This window comes from Panthera uncia, unplaced genomic scaffold, assembly GCF_023721935.1.
Source record: "Panthera uncia isolate 11264 unplaced genomic scaffold, Puncia_PCG_1.0 HiC_scaffold_904, whole genome shotgun sequence".
NCBI lineage: Eukaryota > Metazoa > Chordata > Mammalia > Carnivora > Felidae > Panthera > Panthera uncia.
In genome coordinates this window covers 332-21,347 of record NW_026060094.1, presented here as the reverse complement: position 1 = coordinate 21,347, position 21,016 = coordinate 332, and the positions used below count along the sequence as shown (strand labels likewise).

General features: G+C 54.4%; 1 long non-coding RNA gene across 1 annotated transcript; it reads right to left on the bottom strand.

Annotated features, from left to right (window-relative positions):
• Positions 1 to 730: 730 nt before the first annotated feature.
• LOC125918499 (uncharacterized) lies at positions 731 to 10,419 on the bottom strand. Its single transcript, XR_007456460.1, has 4 exons — positions 10,033 to 10,419; positions 8,556 to 8,635; positions 3,106 to 3,256; positions 731 to 826 (listed from the first exon to the last, which is right to left on the bottom strand). It is a non-coding gene; the product is annotated as an uncharacterized LOC125918499 (long non-coding RNA).
• Positions 10,420 to 21,016: the final 10,597 nt, after the last annotated feature.

Sequence of the window (21,016 nt, the reverse complement as noted above, 5' to 3'; positions counted from 1 at the left end):
GAAGCTCAGGTTGTGAGGGCAGGTAAACCCAGGTTCCAGGCCTGGTTTCTTTGTTCATCAGCTGTGTGGCTTTGGGCAAGGCACTTCCCCTCTCTGTGCTTTTAGACTCCTAATCTTTAACAGGAGGAAAGTGCACCTTGCCAAGCACTGTGACAAGGACTTTCGAACACGGCTCACTTAAGTTTTCTAAGGACTCCATTAGGTAGGGGTGCCTAGGGAGCCTGTTTTTACAGAGACAGAAACCAGAGATCCACCCAAGATCACCCAACAAACAAAGAACTGAAGTTCAAGCCTTTCTCCTTTCACTTCCTTTCTCTTTTCGCCTCCAGCTGTGGGTTGGGGTGAGGCTCAGAAGTCCTGGGGCCAGCCTGGCATTGAACTTTCCGGCCATGTGGCCTTGGCCAAGCTGAGCCTTCCTGGTCTTCCTCTTCTCAAGGGGAATGAGAGCACCTACCCCCCCCCCCCCCCCCCGCCCCACACCGGGTCACTTATAAACACCAGGGGAGAGGACGTCTGCAAAGGGGGCTTTGGCAACCAGAAAGCACATCACAGGGGCACCTGAGCGGCTCAGTCTGTGGAGCACCTGACTCTTGATTTCGGCTCAGGTCACGATCCCAGGGTTGTGGGATTGGATTGAGCCCTGTGTCGGGCTCTGTGCCGAGCATGGAACCTGCTTGGGATTGTCTCTCTCTCTCTCAAAAACAAACAAAACCCACGGCACATACCCAATGTATTTTATTTATTTTTTTTTTGAATCACCTTTATCATCCACATAGAGCTGCTGAGATCACATCTGTGAACTGCCTCCATACCTGGACGCCCAAACCTGCGTAAGAAGAAAAAATGCGTTGGTCCCCGCCCTCATTTGGACGATTGACAGGGAGCAGTCAATACAACCAGCAAATTTTTAAATTTAAGACAGCTTGTGCAACCCTCCTCCACAGACAAAAGTGCTGAGGTCAAGCTGCAGTTGGGCAGGGGCGACCCGTCCCAGATCTGCCAGCACGGTTTGCCTTTAGAGTTTAGGGAAGTTTGGGTCCTGCTTTTCCCAAGTCAGTGTTCTGCTGGCCAAACGTCTTGCCTCATTGTGCTCCAAGCTTTGGTTGCTGGAAAATACCCCCTCTGCCCTGTGAGCTCTTAGTTCCTACCTCTCTGCTCCAACCCAAAGCCTCTTGGGCCCACCCTTCTATGCTCTCGTGCAAGCAACCCGTAGGGTTGGGTCCACGGCCAAGGGCCCTCCTGCCCGTGAGCAGCGGACGCCCTGTCTGGGTCGCTAAATCCAGCCATGAAAATAAAGGTTCTGCTCAGCTTCCTTGCAGTGCCCGAACGTCACCGCCCTGGGACTCTGGGACGGACAGACCTGGGCTGAAAGGTCAGCCCACCGTGACCCTGGGCAAGTCACCGAGTCTGCCTGAGACTCAGCTTCCTCCTCTGTGAAATGGAGATACGAGCGAGCAGCCTCGCGGGGGACCGGGAAGGTTAATTGAAGTAACACGCGGAAAGCGCTCGCCTAGGGCACACAGCATGCGGAGGACTGTTGCACCTACCTGCCTTGCAGACCAAGCCTCACCCATACATGAGGCTTGGAGAGCCTGCGGTGTGCTCCAGGGGAGGCAAAGTTACAAAGGCCGCAAGCCAAGAACTCTACGGAGCTCCCACTAAGTCCCCAGCGCCTTGCTCAGCACGGTGTCTGTGTTAGTTCCTCTCAACAACCCTTTGAGGAAGCACCTGCTACTGTCCCCATTTACAGAGGGGAAACCTGAGGCTCAGAGGTCATTACTTGTCACTCAGCTGGTGAGCGCGAACCCTACGGCAGGCATATTCCAGAGCCCAAGTTTCTGTATCCCGACTCACGCTACCTCCTGCCCGTTATCTCTGTGTTCGTTCAAATAACCCGGAGGTTATTAGCATCATCCCCATTTTACAGATGAGCAAAGTGACGAAGTCAGGTTCAGACTGGTGGAGTGACTCACAGAGCCGTGCAAGGGCGGGGCTGGAAAGATCCCAGATGCGCTGCGACGGCCGGGACTTATTTACCTTTTATTACAGAGCACTTGCCACCCACCAGGTGACCTGCTAAGTACTTTCTGACTATTCGCTATTGTCATCATCCCCGTTTCACAGGTGGGAAAACTGAGGACAGAATGGTTGAGGACTTTGACAAATGTTGCTTAGCTAAGAGGCAGAGCTGAGATTCAAACTTGAGGAATCTGGCTCCAGGACCCACATCTATACTTTGTGTGTGTGTGTGTGTGTGTGTGTGTGTGTGTGAGAGAGAGAGAGAGAGAGAGAGAGAGTCAGGGGATGTGAGTGTTGGTGTGTGTGTGTGCGTGTGTGTGCTTGTATATATCTACGCTGATTAATGGCGTCTCTATTTTTCTTTTCAGAGTGAGGCTGATTCATTCACTTACCCAGATGAATGTTCACATCTCGACTGACTTACTTAATGAGAACAAGTTCATGTGCCAACATGCGAACTGACCCTCAAGCCCCTTCCGCCGAAAGAATTTGGACCGTATCTCGTTCCTGAGTTAACAAGCCCTGGATGAGGATCGCTTGTTTTGCACAGCGATGCCTGCTGGCCTCGGCTAGCGTTCTGACAAGAGGGGGGGTGTGAGAGCTCGTGAGGGAAGACGGGGAAGAAGGACCCCCACAGGGGAGCCAGAGGAGAGCGTGGCACAGTTTATCAAAAGTGATTTTACCCCACCGGCCGTCTTTGCGGACGAGGAAGCCCACGGATGGCAGCGGGGCGGTGGCTCGGCCAAGTTCATCGGCTGATTTACAGCGGAACTGGGGCCGAGGCCCGTTTGTCCAGCCGTCTACGTCTCTCCTTCTAGTCCTTCTTCTTCTTCCCGGGTTTCCTCCTTCTCCGCCACTCCCTGCCTGATTCCTTGCTTTTTATTCCAAATATGTAAGTCTCTAATAAACCTACAGACAGGCTGATGCCTGATTTATCCCCAGTTGCAGAGGAACCAGAGCCAATTATAAGGTGGATAAAAGGCCCCATGTGCAGTTTTTAGAAATGCTTCCCCAGCACAAACAGCTTAACTCCGTAAAGCTCCCCCAGAATGTTTGCTCAGTGCCTCCATTTTTTAAGAGGCTGACCTTTGCTACAAGACCTTGGGTCCACTCAGATGATTGCAACATTGCAGGTGGTGGCTCCCCACCGAGTGTGCACGAACCAGCCACTTTGGGACAGCCTTGCCCCGGTGTTTAGCGCTCAGGGTCTGGCACCTGGTAGGGGCTCCATAAATACCTAGTGAACGAAGGCATGAATCAGATAATCAATAAGGGTTAGCTTTAGCAAAACAGAATGAGGAGATTAAAGCCTCTGAAGAGAGAAACTATCAAATAGCATATGCTCCCTGGCCAAAAAGATCTTGTTATTCTGATCAGAGCTCCCTGTTACCAGAGAGATCGTGCTGCATGTGGGGGCACCATCCCTCAAAGTAGAGGTTCTGTCCTTCCGGTCCATACCTTAGAGTTTCGCCCGTGTGCCAGCAACTATGCTGGGTAAACACTGGGCGTTTAATAGTGAATCCGACAGACATGGCCCTGCTTTTATGGCGCTCACAGATCACGGGGAAGGCTGTCTACGCTGGGATTTACTAGGCATTCAGCTGCCCTGGGAAGACAGAAGTGAGCCCAAGGCAGGGAAAGACCCCTGAGACCCCACTTATGGGAACAGTGGGTAATTCTCCCCTCCCGAGGGGCCCAGCCGAGGAAAGCATCTGCAGTTTATTGGAGATAAAAAACCCCGAACAATCCATACCCTATTTTCTATAGTCCGGAGCCACTGCCCCTAAAACAAACTAACTAACAAGAACTCAAGGGACCAGTTAAGCCCCAGGACAGCTCCCTGGAGCCCCGAGTACACCCAACACCTGGAGGCGGTCTGGGGGGCTGGGGTCGGGGGTTGACCACACTGAACATCAGCAAGTCGAGATTCTACTTCCAGCCCTGCTGGCGATGGGCCAGTGGTGCACTCGTGGCCTGGACGAGCCCCTGCCCTTTCTGAGTTGTCCGGGTTGCGTGAGATGAGCCCTGAGTCCCTTCCAGCTCAGAGCTTCTGCGGCTCTATGAAGTGCCTCTCTTTTCCCTGTCCTCCCCGCCCCTCCGCCTGGCGTCCTTCCACTTAGGATCATGATGTGCCCGGGTTGTCCTGCGTAACTCTCAGTAGTGTGCGCCCGCCCTCAAAAGCAAGCTTCCTGGGGAAGTTCTGGCCACAGGGCGCACAAAGACTCGGCCGACCCCAGGCTGGGAGGGGACCGCAGCTTACGCTATTAGGCCCAGAAGTGAAAAGGCAAAAATACCAGTGCCGGTGGTCTATGGGGAGCAGGAGGGCACGGGGCTCAGGTAGACCCTGCCTCTCCACACTTGGCCTTCCTGTGGCTTGCCAGAGACGGCGATCCAGGCTCTTTCTCTGTGTCATCCATAGGGGAGTCCACTTCTAGGAGGTGTTTCCCCACAGAGCACCCCCACCCCTACACAGACCCCTGAGAACCAGGGTGGAATACTGGTCAGAGGTCAGGCCTGCATTTGCCCTTGCTGTTTTCAGAGTAAAAGCCAAAGTTCCGACAATGACCTACCAGGCCCAGCCTCATCCTTCCCCCACCCATTGCCTTATATCATCTCCCATCTTCCACCTGGCTTGCTATGCTACAGCCATAGGGGCTCTTGGCCATTCCTCCAACACCAGCATGCCAGACACGTTTGCACCCCAGGGCCTTTGCACTCGCTGTTCCCACTCCCTGGATGCTTGCCCTGGATAGCAACATGACTCACAGTCTCATCTCTCCCAAGGCTTCCCATAAAGGTCACCTTTGCAGCAAGGATTACCCTGCCCACCCCATTTAAAATTGCAATCCCAATACCACTAATCCTGCCCTCGTTTTCATAGGACTTGGAGTCTTCTAAGGTTCTGTCTCATGCGTTCATTCATTCTGTTAGCAGATAAGCTTGCTGTGGAGGGAGGTCACTGTTTTGTTCACTGCTGTATCCCTGTACCTGGAACGATGCCCGGCACAAAGAAGACACAGGATGGGGAATGAACGAATGGATGGATACTTCGGACCGGGGCTCACTGAGAGCAGAGGCAGTGTTGGCCCTGACTGGGGACTTCCCGGTGCTAAGCCCAGTGCTAGGCACCGGAAGCCAGTTAGCTGTTCCATCAGTGAGCTGCCATCGGTGCGACAGGAGCTCACAGTTACTCAGCACTCACAAGGCCAGGGGCTGTTCTCAGTGCTTTGGATTTACGAAACCACTTAATCGTTGCAACTACACTCAGTGCTGGGGCCTGATATCAGCCCCACGTCCAGAGGGGGCACAGAACCCTGAAGTGGGTTTCCCAAAGTCTCAGTGCTGGCAGGTGGCAGAGCGGGGCTTGGGTTCAGGGGCCTGGGCTGTTCTCAGGGAGCCCACAGACCGATGGAGGGGACAGACACCACTTTGGTGACTTGCGTGGAGACCAAAGGACAGTCCAGGCATGCCGAGGGAGCAAAGAGGAGACCCTGACACCAAATACAACCAGAGAGGCCAAGAAAGGCTTTGCATGAAAACTGACGCTTCATCGGCTCTTAAAGGACGTATAGGAGTCCGCCAGCAGATGAAAGGGGGAGGATGTCCCGCGTCAAAGGGAGGAGGGTATGAAACAGCCTGAGAACCTTCTGGGGATTGCGAGGGATTCATAACGATGAAATCATGGGATGCCCGTGGCAGAGGGCGTGGGAAGCCAAGCCAGAGAAGTAGGTAGCAACCCGTGAGTGTTAAGCTAAAGAATTTGGCTTTATGAGTTTTGGAGGCCAGGGGCTTAAGTGGGGTAGTGAATTCATTCATTCATTCAACAAACATTTTTAAAATGTTGGCTATGGAACAGGCACAGTCCCACACCTGGGACCTGCGTTTGGAGCTCACTTCTAGGAGACAGGAAAGGTGGCTGGCTCAAATCCTGACTCACAGCAGAGGTTCTATGGGTGACCGCTAATGGAATGCATGAATGAATGAATGAACTTCATTCCTCTACCCAGCTCTCTAGGCATGAAAATGAAACATCGCATAGAAGCTTTGCACCCTATTCCTCCAAGCACCCACTCCTCTGCCCACCCCCTACACAGGAATGACAAAAAGAGAGACCCATTAGGACCTGGGTAGACTTCCAGAGACCATCACCAAGGGCAAACGCCTCTCCCCTGCTCAGGTTCATCATTGGCCCTGGTGCTCCTCACAGAGGAAGACAACCTGACCCTTGCCTCCTGGTGCCCCTTCTCCCTGCCTGGGCTCAAGTCCCCAGGACAGTAAATCGCAGGACAGAAAAGACAGGACAGGCGAGCTTGCTTGTTTGTGGGAAGGTTCATTTTCTTCTTATTATTAAATGTTTATTTATTTTTTAGAGAGAGAGAAAGAGAGAGACAGAGCGCAAGCAGGGGAGGGGCAGAGAGAGAGGGAGACACAGAATCCGAAACAGGCTCCAGGCTCTGGGCTGTCAGCTCAGGGCCCGACGCGGGGCTCGAACTCACAAACCGCGAGATCGTGATTTGATCTGAAGGCAGCCGCTTAACCGACTGAGTCCCCCAGGTGTCCCTGTGGGAGGGTTCATTTTCAAGCGGGACTTAGAAACGGGATTTATTTTCTTTAAATCTCCTGCCTGCCCTTTTGCTTCAATTTCCTCTAGTTCATCTTTTGTTTACAGAGGTCTGTTTGAGCCTCCCGGGGACACACGGAGAGGCCCCCCAAGAGGCAGGCAGGCAGGCGGGCAGGCAGATGTTTATCGTGTGCCTAGAGCATGCAGGGCAGCATCCTAAGAAGTCACGTCAGAGGGCAGGCCAGGAGAACGAGAGCGACCGCCAACAATGCTCTCAGCCAGGAGCTCTGTTCCCAGCTCTATGCGTGTCAGCTCACTGAATCCACAGACAGCTCTTATCAGCCACTCCTACGATTACAGTCCATTTCACAGAAGAGGACCCTATGGCTCTGAAGGGAGGGTTACTTGTCCAGGGCACAGTGCCCTCGACCATGACTCTGCGACAGGACAGGAGGCCCATGCCTGGGTCTGGGGTGGGAGCGGGTGGTTAGTAGCAGGTGCGACAGGGACTATCTATGTGCACCTGCTCACAGCATAAGCAGAGCCTGTTCATGGACAATGTGCGTGTGGTTATTTCAAAATATGTCCCCAAGTCCCTTCAAAGGTAGAGCCTAATTCCCTTTCCTTTGAGCGTGAGCCTGACTTAGTGATTCCTTGTAACAAATAGAACGTGACAGAAGGGACTACATGTGACTTCTGGGACTAGATCATGAAAGGCATCTCAGCTTCCTCTTTCCTTTCTCTGTCTCTGCCTCTCTCTCTCTCTCTCTCTGTCTGTCTCTGTCGGTCTCTCTCATGACTCACTCTTGGGAAGCCAGCTTGCACGAGAAGAGGTCCATGTGGTGAGGAACTGAGGCCAACAGCCACATGGGTCTTCCATCTTGGAAACAGGTCCCCCAGCCTCAGTCCCGCTTTCAGATGACCACAGCCCCAGCTGACCTCTTGACCACAACTTCACAAGATGCCCCAAACCAAACAACCTGGCCAAACATCATGAATCCCCGACCCACAGAACTGTGTGAAAGATTGCTTTATGCCTCTAACTGTGGGGCTGATTTGTTTTTGCAGCCCTGGATAATTAACGGAGGGCGGGCTGGCCTTGGGAGGGAGATGCTCCCAGGACCTTAGGGCGAGGAGGGCAGAGGAGGGGGCTCCATGGAGGACGGCTGTCCCTCGAGTGGATGCGTTGGATGTAAAGGGACTATGATGATGATGATTTCTGGGGGGGGGGGGGGGTGTCTACTCTTGGCGGGTTTCTCCCTTTACTGGCATCGTCTTCATAACAGCCCTGTGTAGTGAGGATTCTTCATCACCCTCTACTTAAAGATAAGGAGACAGAGGCTCAGAGGGGTCAAATGTGCTCCCTGAGGTCACAGAGTCCATGTGGAACAGTCAGGACTTGGCCAGGGGCAGGCTGAACCCAAAGCTTGTGCCCTCAACCACTATGCTGCCTTGAGATGGGGAAGCGTGGTATTCAGAGGGATCTCAGGGTGGGGGAACGTGAGAGAGGGCCAGGTGGGTTGGCAGCAGTCTGCTGCTGGGGAAAGAAAGAGCTGGAAGTACTTGGAAGCAGGAAGCAGGCTTCCAAGTCCAGCCATGAGCAAAGGCCATGTGGGTGGTCACGACAGGGACAGGGACACCTTCCCACCGTGCTAAATGGCCCCAGGAAGTAGGTGGCTCGGGTTCACAATGTGTGCTGTTGCTGCGGGAGCTTAGGGTTGGCCCATTTGATGGGGTAAAGCAAGGCCGGCCCCCAACTACAGTGAAATACTACGGAAATGCATTTCCCCCTCATGGGATAGTTCCAACATTAACACGCTTCTTCTAAAGCTTTTCCACCAAAGTCACTGCCATTTGAAAATGAGTCCCCGGGATCGTCGGGGTCTAGCCAGGAGGAAGGGGCAGGCAAATAGGGACAAGGTCCACCCAGGGCCTTGAAGGATGACCTGGGAGGAGCACCATGCCTTCCACTCACCGTCTTTTGGTCAGAACCTGTTCGGCGGCCATGTCCAGGTGCAGAGAAGGACGGGAAATGCAGTCCAGCTCGGGAGCCACCTGCAGTCACGAACATACGGAGGAAAAGGAGACAGATTCGGGGCGCCACCAGCAGCCTCTGCAACAGGGGGATACTGGATGAGGCTTGACCCAACAGGCAGGACACTGTAAGCTGAATCCAGACTGACCCCCTTTTTAACCTTTGAAAGGTAATGGACATCTTCGAGAACCTTGAGAACGCCCCCCGGGAAAATATGCCTACACGTAACTGTGATGGACTGAATGCCCCTGTCCCCTGCCCCTTCCCCACCAAAGGCTATGCCGAAGCCCTCATTTCCAACGGAAGGGGAGCCTTTGGGAGGTAATTAGGGGGTGAGGTCTTGAGGGTGGCACCCCTGTGACGGGGTTGGTGCTCTTCCAAGAAGAGAAAGAGACCCGGAGCTTCCTCTTTCCACCACGGTGAAAAAGCAGCCATTTGCAAATCAGGAAGACGGTCCTCACCAGACAGCAAACCTGCGGGGACCTTGACCTTGGACTTCCCAGCTTCCAGAAGGGTGAAAAATAAACGTTCAGTTGTTTAAGCCACCCAGTCGATGGTATTTTGTTATAGCAGCCCGAGCCGACTAAGACAATAATTTTGCATACAAGCTCAGGAGCTTTACGAAGCCTTTGGCATCCATGCACTTCAGGTTAACAATTCCCAGATGAGAAACGGTTTATAAATGTATTAATCGTTGCAATTTAGGTCTGAGCTTCCCAGCAGCCAAAGCAAAAGGGGGATAGTGGGTTCTATAGCTCTCATTTGTCTCAGGGGTTGGGGGGGGGGGCGGCGGGGAGAGAATTACCAAATCCTTTGAAAAAGAAAAATCTCTTTCCTGGCACCATCGTCTGGGAGAAATGTATCTTTGGGCGGGAAAATAGTATCTCTTATTTTGCCACTAGGCTGGAGCGCGGGTTGCCTGGGAATCCCAACCTGGCAAGATGGCAACACCACCTTGAAATGCAAAACACGGCCAGCCTCCTTTCCCCAGGGACGCGCTGTCTTCCGCCCCGGGGCGTAAATGCGGCTCAGAGTTTTGAGGCAGGTTGCTAAACAGACGCACACGACATATGGAAGACCCCGGGGGTGCAGCCGCCACCGGGAACGGCTCCCAGCCGCCAACCTGCTGCCGCCGCCACCGCTGCGCCTTGCGGTCCCCACCCCACAGCCCAGACCCACATCCTGCCTGGCTGCCCTGCGAAGGAGACCAGGGGCAGGGTCGGGGTGACCTTTCGGGGAGCGGACAAGGGTCATCTCCAGGGCCTTCGCGCGGCAGGGGACAGGCGTCCCGGGGGGGGGGGGGGGAGGCGGGACCGGGAGGGGCAGGGGGCGGGGAGTCCGCCTCCCGCTCAGCCCCGCCCGCCCCCTCCCTCCCCCTCCCCCCTCCACCTCCCCTGCCCAGCTCGCCTTTACTGACTCTGGTTTCTTTATTTCCTTTCCGGGGTCTTTCTAATTTTTTTCTCCTTTTCTCTGCCGGTCTCTGTCACCTGGAGCTCTCTCCGTGTTACCGTCGTGCTGATGGGGACTCGGCCCCATCTGTGTCCCACCAGCCTGTCGTCGTGTGGTGTCTGTTTCTCCCCGTATCTGCCTCGCTTCTCCTCCTCCTACTCCCTGGCTCTTTCTGGCCCTTTCCCTTCGTCTGTCCACCCCCTTCTCTGTGAGTCTGTCCGTGTCGTTTTTCTGTCTTTTGTGAGTACTTTCTCTGACCTGACACTGACTCCCTTCCTTTCCTCCTCTCTGGTTTCTCGGTCCAGCGGCCCCACTCCTTCCCTCAGTCCCTTCCTCCCCCTTCTTCCCCCCTCCCCCTTTCTCCCTCTTTCCCCCCTCCCCCTCCTCCCCCTCTTCCCTCCCTCCCTTCCTCCCTGCTCTCTACCCTCCCTCCTTCTCTCTTCCCTCCCTCCTTCTTCTCTCCCTCTTCCTCCCCTCCCCCTCCTTCCTCTCTTCCCTCCCTCCTTCCTCCCTATCTCCCCTCCATTCCCCCTTCCCTCCCTCTCCCTCTCCTCCACACCGCACTTCTTCTCCTCCTCTTCCCTTACTCCCTCCCCCTTCTCCCCTCCCTCCCCTCCTTGCCTTTCTCCCACCCCGTCCTCCCTCTTCTCCCCTCCCCTTCCTCCCTCCCAACACCCTATTCCCACCTACCCTCCCTCTTCCCTGCCTCCCTCCCCCTCCTTTTCCCTCCCACCTCTCTCCCAGTGCCCTCTTCCTTCCTACCCTCCCTCCTCCCCTCTCCCTCCCGCCTCCTCCCTCCCATCTCCTGCTTTCCTCCTCCCTCCTTCCCTCCCTCTCCTCCTCTCAGAATTTTGGCTGTGCATCTCCCTCTCTTCTACTGGTGTCAGTCTCTGTATCCATGCCTCTCACTCCATCTTCCTTTCCTGAATCTCCCAGAGGGGGGCTGGGGCCCAGAGAACCCTGATGTGAATGAAGCACAAGGACAGTTAATCAATTCCGAACCCTGAGTCTGGGCCTTACACATCCCCCCTTCCCCACAGGTCACTCTGGTCTCTGGGACACCCCCTCGTCACCCTCCGTCCCTCCACCCAGCACATGCACACAGAGTGGCCCCGGAGCCCAGCCTGGCTGCAGGCCTGGCGGTGGTCCTGGCTCTACTCCACTCCTGGCTGGAGTGCCTGGTTGCCATGGTTACCGCAGCTCTCCTCAGAGGCCACAAGGGACGGCTGGCGCTGGTGGCTTGGGTTAACTGGGACCAGAAACACCTCCCTGGCTCCCGTGCCCCGCCTCAACTGGCCTCTCTCCCTGTTTCCAAGGGATTCCAGCCTGGAGAACCCACCATAATTCTCTGGGAGGCCGTACAAAAGGACATTTTTGGCGGTACATTTAAAAAGAGAAGTTAGACCCACAGCTCCCTCATTTCAGCTGGATTCACGACCAGGACACCGTTAGCCAAATGTGGATCAAAGCTGCTGAATCCCTGGTAACGCTCATTCACCCATGCACGCGTTCATTCATTCAAATATCTGGAGGTACAGGGCTGAATAAAGACAGGTGTCTACCTTTGAGCACCCCACAGGGACAGAGGACTCCGGAAACGTCAACCTGCCCGAGTCTAGGGCATCTAAGAGGTCCCCCAGAGGACAGGGTAATGGTTCGCCCTAGAAGGTGAATAGGGGTAGGAGAAAGAGAACGACTGGGATTTGAGTACAAATGGTGTAGCGTGTGCAAAGGCACTGGGGTGGGGAGAATGCCACAGGGCGGGTCCCGGTGAGCTCCATGAGGGCGGTAGCCTCCGTGCCTGATTCAGAGTCTGGCAGAATAAAAAGTACACGAATGCTCAGGGAGTGAATGAATGAATGAGTGAATGAATGAGCGAGCTGCAAGAGGTTCCGTGGAGGCCAGAGCACAAGGCACGTGAAGGGGGTCAGGGGAGAAGAACTGGACAGATGTTTCAGGGCGGGTTTTATCAAAGGCCCTTCTGCCCAGGCCACAGAGTTGGGACTTCATGCCCCTGGCCAGCTAGGGGCTTCGTTTGTTTGTTTACTTCTTAAAGCACCATCACTCTGGCAGCTGTTTGCAAGACAAATGGGAGTTTGAAGTTGTGAGGTTGACTCGTCCAGGGCTGAACTGTTGATTTTCCTCCCCCCCCCACCTTCCAGCCCCCACTAAAGCTGCACGAAGCAGGAGGAACCATGGCCTTCTCTCTCCAGTTGATGGCAACTCCATCCTTCCAGTTGGTCAGGCCAAAAACCCTGACGTCATGCTCGACTCATCTCTTTCTGTCACCCCTGCATCTGAGATGTCAACAAATCCTGTTAGCTGCACTTGCAAAACGTGCCTGGAATCCAACCACTTCTCCCCACCCCCACCCCCACCATCCCGGTCCAAGACACGGTCACCTCTTGTCTGGGATATTGCGACAGCCCCTAACCTTCCGTTTCCCCCTCTTCTTACCTCCCCCCACCCTAAGTCTCCTCTTGTGCAGCAGCCAGAGCGATCCTGTTAAAATGTAAGTCAGACCTTGTCACTCTTTAGCTCAAAACTGAGATGACTCTGTCTCAGGCTGGGTAAAAGCTGAAGTCTGTCCTGGCCCAAGGGCCCTGCGGGATCTACCCTCTAGCCCATCCCGCCTCTGATTTCCTCTCCTATAAGTCTACACCCTCTCACGTACTACGCTCTGGTCTCCTTACTTTTCTTCAAACACTTCAGGCAACTGCTTGCCTCAGGGCCTTTGCACTGGCGCTTCCCACTGCCTGGCACGCTCTGCCCCCAGATGGCCTCCTTACCTTCACAACCACTCCCTGCACATCTTCATTCAAAAGTCATCTTCTCGGTGAGCCCTGCCTGGTCACTGTATTAGTTTCCTGGGGCTCCCGCTACAAAGTGGCACAAACGAGGTGGCTTAAACAACAGAAATCTGTTGTCTCCCAGTTCTGGGAGCTACAAGTCCTAGACCTAGGTGTTGGCAGGGTTCGTTTTTTCTGAGGGCCGGGAGGGAGAACCTTGTTCTGTGGTCATCTCTAGCTGTGGGTGCTTTGCTGGCCATCTTCGCTATTCTTGGCTTGTGGCTCTCTGGCTTCCTCTTCACGTGGTGTTCTCCCCACGTGTATGTCTTGTGTCCAGATTTCCTCTTTCCATGAGGACGCAGGGGGGGTGGGAGGGTGGGGGGGCCCACCCCTCCCTACCCCAGGACGACCTCATTTGAACTAAACAAATCACAGCGAGGTCACATTCTGTGGTACCAGGGTACCCACAAATTCTGGCAAATGAAATTTGTGGGGGAGACACAATTCTACCCATAACAGCCCCCAAATTTAAAATTGTCCTCTGATCTTCCCAATCCAGTCTCTATATATGTCCTTTTTTTAAAAAAAATTTTTTTTAACGTTTATTTATTTTTGAGACAGAGAGAGACAGAGCATGAACAGGGGAGGGGCAGAGAGAGAGGGAGACACAGAATCCGAAACGGGCTCCAGGCTCTGAGCTGTCAGCACAGAGCCCGACGAGGGGCTCGAACTCACGGACCGCGAGATCATGACCTGAGCCGAAGTAGGCCGCCTAACCGACCGAGCCACCCAGGCGCCCCTCTGTCCTTTTTTTTTAAAGTTTATTTATTTATTTTGAGAGAGACAGAGACAGCACGAGTGGGGGAGGGGCAGAGAGAGAGGGAGAGAGAGAGAATCCCAAGCAGACTCCCTGCTGTCAGCTCAGAGCCCGGCATGGGGCTTGAACCCATGAAATGGCGAGATCATGACCTGAGCGGAAACCAAGAGTCAGACGCTTAACTGACTGAGCCACCCAGGCGCCCCTTTATGTGTTTTATGCGGGGTGATCATCATTTCACATCTGCATAACTTACCTGTGGTGGTTATTTACCCCCCACCCCCACCCCCAAGCGAGTAGAAGCTCCACGAACACAGGACTTGTTTTGTTCCCTGAAATACGCCAAGTGCCTAGAACATGCTGGACCCATCCTGGGATCTGGTGAAAGGGTACTGACAGGAGCCTGGGGGGGCGCCATTCAGGAGAACCGTCCTGGCACCTGCAGCCCAGACAGAGGCCACGCAGAAGGGATGACAAGCAGGGCATAAACTGGGGGAGTATTTTGGAGGTCAAGTTCATAGGATTTGGCGGCTTTAAGGGATTTTAAAGAATTCAAGAGGCTGGGGGTGGCACAGGTAAAGATAGAAGACATTCCAGATTTTTCTAAGCGCTGGTCTTACGGCAGGCAGTGTGGGTCGGCTTCCCCAGATCGTGCCCCACTGCTGTCTTGCCACCGTGAGGGGCAAGTCAAGAGGCTCAGAGAGGCTGGTATCTCTGACTGCCATAATGCTGTCATGACATTAACCCAATACCAGCCATCCCTCCCTCCAGACATTTTGACTTGTGAAAGGCGTAAACCCCTACAGGCTTAACCTCCTGTCGACTGATGTGGCAGATTGTCAGAGGGGCCCTCTCGGTCTCCCTCTTTGGAGGGAACTTGGAAAGCTTAAAAAATAATGTTCCCAGACTCCCTTGCGGCTGGGATTCTCGGGAATGAGGCTCTGCAGGTCACTGTGCCTGCGTGACAGGTGGAGAGAATGAGAAAGGTGGCCGCCCGGATGCAGCCCTGGTGACCCAAGTGACTGGTCACCAGCCTCACAGGGGTGGCAGCCGTGGGCACAGCCGGCAGGTCTGAATCCCAGCGATGGTTACGGCCTTCCCATCCCAAGTTCCCAGCCGCCCCCTGACCAAGAGCCCTCCCCACAATTTTGCAAACGCCCAACTCCCCATTTTAATTCGCTTGCTGCTCAGGGTTCAGAGAGCTTTCCACTCCCTGGCCTGAACCCTCACAGCCCCATCCTGTGTCACCTCCCTCACTGCTCTCTCCTAGTCTCCCTGCCCGCAGCCTGGAGAATTCCTTCTGGCTGGAAGCATGGGTGGAGGTCATCTTTTTCTCTCTCTTTCTGTCTCTAGATCTACCGACCCAGAACTTGAGCACCTCCCACCCTTCTGAGACTTTGGAGGTCCGGAGTCCTTCCGATGTTGTTCTCAGCTATCTCCAGGCCTTCCTGGGGGAGGAAGTCGACTCTTCTGGGGGGGGGGCTTGTTCTGAAGGACCCAAGATAGACTCTCCTCCACATTCCCCTTGTCTAGACTGACCTTTCCCCAAAGTATCTTCTGTGTGAGGCATGTGAGCGGGATTCTTCGAGGAGAACTGAGATGATGGCTTTCCAGTGTGCCTTGGAGAGTGGAAACAAGGCAGGCTCTGAATCCAGAGAGTTCCGGGTGTAGCTTACGGCCACGCCGCTTACCGTGGGAGAATGACTGCGCCACTCTGAACCTCAGTTTCCTCTTCTGGGACAGGATACCTCCCACCCAGGAAGGCTGCCCTGGTGAATGAGGCGAGGCGCAGCGGGCGCTGGACAAGCGGTGGCTGTGGGGGAGGGACACCGTCGCCAGCCGCACCTCTTCTAACCACGGCCCGGCCAGTCACAGGCTGACGCGGTGAACCGAAAGCAAGTGGGCCCCGGGGAACACAGAGGGACCCTTCCCCTGAGTTCTGATCATGCCTCTGGGGCTCTTGGGTTCCAATATGCAACACCACGGAGCTGCTTTGCTACCCGAGACAATGTCCCGTCACTGAAGGACTAACAGGCATTTCCAAAGCCAATTTTCACCCAGGCGGCTGGTTCCCGAGGACGGAGGCTGGGCCCAAATTGGGCCTTGAGGACGCGGAGGAGACAGACTGTCGCACTAATACTAATAACTGAGACCTGGGCGGCTCACCGTGGGCCAGACACGGCTCCAAGCGTTTTGCGTTTTTCTCAGTTCATCCTCAAAACCGGCCGAAGAGGTGGGCATTATAACATTCCTATTATGCATCGCAGGAAACTGAGGCTCACAGCCCCTCCACGGCCCCAGGCAGCCTCACGCATCCATGGCTAGCCTCCCCTGACTCTGGTCAAGTCCTGGCTCTCCCTGAGCCCGCGACAGCTTCCATCGAACGTCCACTTCTGGGCTCGGGTCTGTCCCGTGTCCCCCTTGCCTCCTGTGGCAGCCGGGAGGCCAGAGGGCATCAGGCACAGCAGCTGATGGGTGGAAGGCACCAGAGCAGTTTCTGCCCTTTGGGGGCCGGCTGGGTCCCTGCTCTGAGCAAAACAGGGGAGTTTCTTTTCAGCTATTTCCTTCCAGAGGATTCCTGCTTACCCTGATCCATCTCTCAGAGGGAGAAGGCAAAGAGTGGAGGGGAGGTGCAGCCCGGACGAACAGGAGGGTCAGAGGTGCCTTTCAGGGCCACGCCCCTGGCTGGCCAAATGCTTTCATTCGTTCACTCATTCACTCACTCTTTCTTTCTTTCCTTCTTTCTTTCAACAAGTTGTTATTGACTGCCTTTAGGTAGGTCAGGCATTATTCTGGGTACAGTGATCTGGTGGTGAACAACAAAACAAAGTCCCTGACCTCATGGAGTTTCCCATCTAGGGAGGGAGACAGACAATAAATACATAAGCCGGTATTTATAAAATGTAATGTCAGGTGCTGTGATGCTAAGAGAAGTAGGGTAAGGGGATAAAGAATGAGAGAGAGTGGTGATTAAACCAGGAGGTCCCTGGGGCACCTGGGTGGCTCAGTCGGTTAAGCATCTGACTTTGGCTCAGGTCATGATCTCGCAGTCCGGGGGTTCGAGCCCCGCATCGGGCTCTGTGCTGACAGCTCAGAGCCTGGAGCCTGCTTTGGATTCTGTGTCTCCCTCTCTCTCTCTGCCCCTCCCCCAATCTTGCTCCCCCACCCTCCAGAAAATAAATAAACATTAAACAACAATTTAAAACAGGGAGTCCAGGAGGACCTCTCTGGGAGATGACACTTGAACAGAGACCCACATGAGGCAAGAGAGCATCATGTCCGTGAGGACGGGAGTACAGGCTGGGGGAAACATGCATACAGGGGTCCCAGGAGAAGAAGGTGTTTGGTGTCCTGGAAGGGAGTGAGCGGGGCAACAGATCCTGCAGGCCCTCCGAGGCCAGGAAGAACGCTCTGGCTTTCACCTCCAGTGGGAAGTTTGAGGAAGGGATTTCCATGGTGTGTTTTGCCGTGGGCAGAATAGAAGGGCTCAGACTGTAAGAGCTTGCAAGGAAAAAGGGAATTAACTTCTGAAAAAGACTTATAGAAAGTGATGTATGATGGGGCGCCTGGGTGGCGCAGTCGGTTAAGCGTCCGACTTCAGCCAGGTCACGATCTCGCGGTCCGTGAGTTCGAGCCCCGCGTCGGGCTCTGGGCTGATGGCTCGGAGCCTGGAGCCTGTTTCCGATTCTGTGTCTCCCTCTCTCTCTGCCCCTCCCCCGTTCATGCTCTGTCTCTCTCTGTCCCAAAAATAAATAAAAAACGTTGAAAAAAAAAGTTAAAAAAAAGAAAAAAAGAAAGTGCTGTATGAGGCTATATATTATTATTATTATATAATATTATATATAGGTACAATATATAATATTGTATTTTTATTTTATATGGGTACAATATATAATTTTGTTATATATGGGTACAATATATAATATTGTATGTTATATATTATATATATGGGTACAATATTGTATATTGTACCCATATATAATAAAATATACAATATTTTATACAAAATATACAATATACAATATTGTACCCCTATATAATATATAACAATTTCTATATTATTGTTACCCATTTTACAGAAGAAGAAACTGAGGCTTCGAGTGGTAACTAACTTGCCCAAGGTCAACCACTAGCACACGGTGGAGCCAGTCTGTTACCAGAGCCTGGTCTCAGCATCACTAAGAATTGGAGATTCAGCAAAGTCACATCCAAGTCTTGGCCCCATCACCTATTCACTGTGACTCTGGGTGACTAACTTCCCATGGTTCCTTTTCGGCGTCTATAAAATAGAGGTGTGGCAGAGGGCCTCAAAGCCGGCCCCCGTGGTCCTGCCCCTGGTGTTTGAGGTCTCGTGCACACCTCTCCGCTGTGTAACTTGCTCCTAACCAATAGAATACAGCAACATCGAGGGACGTCATTCCTCTGGTTAGGTTACAAAAGCTTGTGAGGAGACTCTCTTGCCTTCTGGGCTTGCCAACGTTGACGAAGCCCGTGGCCACGTGGGACAGGCCTACGTGGTAAAGAACTGAGGACGGCCTCTGGCCACAGCCCACGGAGAACTCGCCTCTGCCAACAGCTACCGATGAGCTGGGAAGTGGATCCTCGCACGGCCGAGCCTTCAGTTGAGACTGCGGCCCCAGCAGACAGCTTAGCTGCAGCCTGAGGGACCCTGGAGCAGAGGGTCCAGCAAAACCAGGCCCAGGTTCCTGACCCACAGAAGGCGTGGGACAATAAATGTGCTGCTAAGATTTGGAGTAATTTGTTACACGGCAATAGATAGCTAATAAAACAGGCAATACGTGTGCCTACCACTGACGGTTATTTGAGGGAACCAAGCCCAATGTTTTGTGTAAGACATGTAACCTTGTGCCTGATACAAAGTGAGTTTTTTTAAAAAGAATTTTTTTTTAATGTTTTATTTATTTTTGAGATAGGGAGAGACAGAGCATGAACAGGGGAGGGTCAGAGAGAGGGAGACACAGAATCCAAAACAGGCTCCAGGCTCCGAGCTGTCAGCACAGAGCCCGACGCGGGGCTCAAACCCCCGGACCGCGAGATCATGACCTGAGCTGAAGTCGGCCACTTAGCCGACTGAGCCACCCAGGCGCCCCACAAAGTGAGTTTTAAAAATAACTGTTTGCACTTTAATAATAAAGCCCTCCCCGAGGGCAAAGGGGAAGGCTGCACTCCCTGAACGCAGGGTCTGAGCAATGCCTGGGGCTTGCTAGGATGTGGAACTAGAAAGGCCAGGCGTAGACCACCTGCTCCAAGGTCAGGGCTGTCCCTGGCTGGTTCACTCTGCCCCTGCAGGGTGTCCTGGGCCTCCTGACGTCCATGACGTGGCAGGGCCTGTGCTGAGCCATGGCTTTGTTTGCACACTTCGCCTTCAGAGTGACCTCAAGATTTGCACTCTTGCTGTCCGTGCGCACCTCCAGACGCCCACCCTTCTTAGAGAAGCGACCTCCTTCCCAAACCTCAGAAAGGAAGGGGTTAGTGGGCAAGAGGAGGGCCCAGTGCAGCCAGAGGCTCAAGGGTGGGCTCGGCCAGGCCTGTCCTTTGGGGAGCAGCCCCTCCGTGCCAGAGGCGTCCAGGCAGCAAGCGGGGCCCCGGGGCTCTTGACCCTGGCTCCGGCATTTTGTCCATGGAGCCAGGGCTGTCCTGCCGGGGTTTCCCCTGCCCGCCCCCCCCCCCCCCACTCCCCATGCAGGAGGCAGCCTCCAGCCTGAGTCACTGGCTCCAAAGGCCTCATGACCATGACCATTTCTCTTGAGGACATCACGAGTCAGCCATCTGTCCACTCTCTCAGAGGCAGGACATGCCACATCCAGGCGTCTGCACTATCCTCTGACCTCCCCATCGCACCCCTGGGCGGGTAAAGCGTCTCGGGACGCCTCACTCTGTTTCTGCGTCTCTCTGTCACGTGGTCTTGCCGTCTCTCTCTCCCTCACCTCTCCTCTCGGCATTTCTGTCTGTCTGGGTCCCCTCCACCCCGCTATTGCTTCATCACTCTCCCCGTGCCCTCCTTTGCATCAGGAAGGCTCCCTCCACACGTGTCATGCTTCTTAACACTGCCCTGAGCTTCCCCACCACCCTCAGCCCACTGCCACCTCCACACGGTCAAGTCCTGGCTCAAGGGCCACCTCCTCCATGAAGCCCACCCTCATTACCTCTTCACCCCCTCCCCTGAAACTGAGAGCTGACTCCCATGAAGTCCCAGGATTTGACCTCTCTCTTTCGATCTCGGGTCATGTGATTTGTGCGCAGGCCCACACTTCCCTCTCCTCCCCCCTCATCTGCTTCCACACCGGGCTCAGCCATCCTCAAGGGCAATGAAGAACGTCAGACCTGGCTTAGGTCGGTGTTCAGGAAGCCTTGAAAGGGAGGTGGGGAGAAGGAAGGAGGCAGAGGAGGCAGATATGAACATAAAGATGCCAAATGAATTTATTAAGTGTTTCCTATGTGCCAGGTTTTTGCTGGGTGCTCCCCAGGACAGAATGACCAGCTCGCTCAGAGAGCTAGGGAAATGAAAGCCGGTAGGAAATGTAATTGCGATCAAGTGCCATGGAAAGGCGAGACCAGGGCTGTGGGGGTCCACGGGGCACATTCCTTACCCTGGACTTGGGGGTCTGGCAAGGCTTCCTAGAGAATGTTGTGCTAGGTTGGCACTTAAGGGCCAAGTTAGCAAGGTGAAGAGGGAAGGAACAGTGTGGTGGACGAAAGGAACCACCAACGGGGAGGCTCAGAGGCAGGGAGGGCAGGGTGGGTGGATGGATGGGAGGGTGAGTGTGGTGAATGAATGGTTGGATGGGGGCATGACTGAGTGAATGAGTGGGTGCCTCAATGGATCCAGGAATGCGTGGAAGATTCGAGAATGCACCACCTGCCTGGCCAGCCATAGGGTCAGAGCGGCTACCTCTAGCAGGAGGCAAGGGGCGGGTCTTGGGTCAGGCCATCATCCTCTGGCCCTTTGATCTGAATCACAGGCCTACACTAATGACCGCTGCCCCCACCCCTGGCCACAGGGACCAGACCCTTTGGCCTGACCCCCTTCCGTGCCTCTCCTGGGGATCCTGGAGATTGGGTTATTTATAGATGATAACCTTTCTGCCCTCACCCCCAGGCAGACACTTGCCTCTCTGCGGCCATTTCCTTCTATTCTTCTGCCCTGTGTGGGGGGAGGCCACAACCCCCAGTCCACACAGCCCTCCCCTCCATTCTTCTTATCTCCCTCCTGGCGGGTTTCCTGCCCAAGGAGATAGGGAGCAAAAGGCAGGCCCTCCTGGGAAGGTTTGTGATAATGGGAGTGAGGCTCTGGGGGGCTTCAGGGCGGGACAAGGCTCTGGGGG